The sequence below is a fragment of the Oncorhynchus tshawytscha genome, linkage group LG18, assembly GCF_018296145.1.
Source record: "Oncorhynchus tshawytscha isolate Ot180627B linkage group LG18, Otsh_v2.0, whole genome shotgun sequence".
NCBI lineage: Eukaryota > Metazoa > Chordata > Actinopteri > Salmoniformes > Salmonidae > Oncorhynchus > Oncorhynchus tshawytscha.
The window spans coordinates 16495878-16497709 of NC_056446.1; positions in this window are offsets into that span (position 1 = coordinate 16495878).

Here is a 1832-nt window from a genome sequence, read left to right on the forward strand (position 1 = left end):
CGAGAGACTGAAATCTTTTCCCATTCCTCCTTGCAAAACAGCTCGAGCTCAGTGAGGTTGGATGGAGAGCATTTGTGAACAGCAGTTTTCAGTTCTTTCCACAGATTCTCGATTGGATTCAGGTCTGGACTTTGACTTGGCCATTCTAACACCTGGATATGTTTATTTTTGAACCATTCCATTGTAGATTTTGCTTTATGTTTTGGATCATTGTCTTGTTGGAAGACAAATCTCCGTCCCAGTCTCAGGTCTTTTGCAGACTCCATCAGGTTTTCTTCCAGAATGGTCCTGTATTTGGCTCCATCCATCTTCCCATCAATTTTAACCATCTCTTAACCATCTGTCCCTGCTGAAGAAAAGCAGGCCCAAACCATGATGCTGCCACCACCATGTTTGACAGTGGGGATGGTGTGTTCAGAGTGATGAGCTGTGTTGCTTTTACGCCAAACATAACGTTTTGCATTGTTGCCAAAAAGTTCAATTTTGGTTTCATCTGACCAGAGCACCTTCTTCCACATGTTTGGTGTGTCTCCCAGGTGGCTTGTGGCAAACTTTAAACGACACTTTTTATGGATATCTTTAAGAAATGGCTTTCTTCTTGCCACTCTTCCATAAAGGCCAGATTTGTGCAATATACGACTGATTGTTGTCCTATGGACAGAGTCTCCCACCTCACCTGTAGATCTCTGCAGTTCATCCAGAGTGATCATGGGCCTCTTGGCTGCATCTCTGATCAGTCTTCTCCTTGTATGAGCTGAACGTTTAGAGGGACGGCCAGGTCTTGGTAGATTTGCAGTGGTCTGATACTCCTTCCATTTCAATATTATTGCTTGCACAGTGCTCCTTGGGATGTTTAAAGCTTGGGAAATCTTTTTGTATCCAAATCCGGCTTTAAACTTCTTCACAACAGTATCTCGGACCTGCCTGGTGTGTTCCTTGTTCTTCATGATGCTCTCTGCGCTTTTAACGGACCTCTGAGACTATCACAGTGCAGGTGCATTTATACGGAGACTTGATTACACACAGGTGGATTGTATTTATCATCATTAGTCATTTAGGTCAACATTGGATCATTCAGAGATCCTCACTGAACTTCTGGAGAGAGTTTGCTGCACTGAAAGTAAAGGGGCTGAATAATTTTGCACGCCCAATTTTTCAGTTTTTGATTTGTTAAAAAAGTTTGAAAGATCCAATAAATGTCGTTCCACTTCATGATTGTGTCCCACTTGTTGTTGATTGTTCACAAAAAAATACAGTTTTATATCTTTATGTTTGAAGCCTGAAATGTGGCAAAAGGTCGCAAAGTTCAAGGGGGCCGAATACTTTCGCAAGGCACTGTATATTGCAGTAGCTGTTAATACAGTAGTTTAATGTTTTTTATATAAGCTGCACAGCTAAAAGTAACTTCCTTATGTTAGGTTGAAGTAAGAACTCAACGGACACTGGGAAAGCTAAAACCAAGTTTTTTCTTCCCAGACAGTCAATACAGCTGCATTAGACAAAGACATGGTTTCACCCGTGGTAGTATACAGTTTAAGTCGGAAGTTTACATACACTTAGGTTGGAGTCATTAAAACTCGTTTTTTCAACCACTCCACAAATTTCTTGTTCAAAAACTATACTTTTGGTAAGTCGCTTAGGACATCTACTTTGTGCATGACACAAGTAAATTTTCCAACAATTGTTTACAGACAGATTTTTTCACTTATAATTCACTGTATCACAATTCCAGTGGGTCAGAAGTTTACATACACTAAGTTGACTGTGCCTTTGAACAGATTGGAAAATTCCAGAAAATAATGTCATGGCTTTAGAAGCTTCTGATAGGCTAA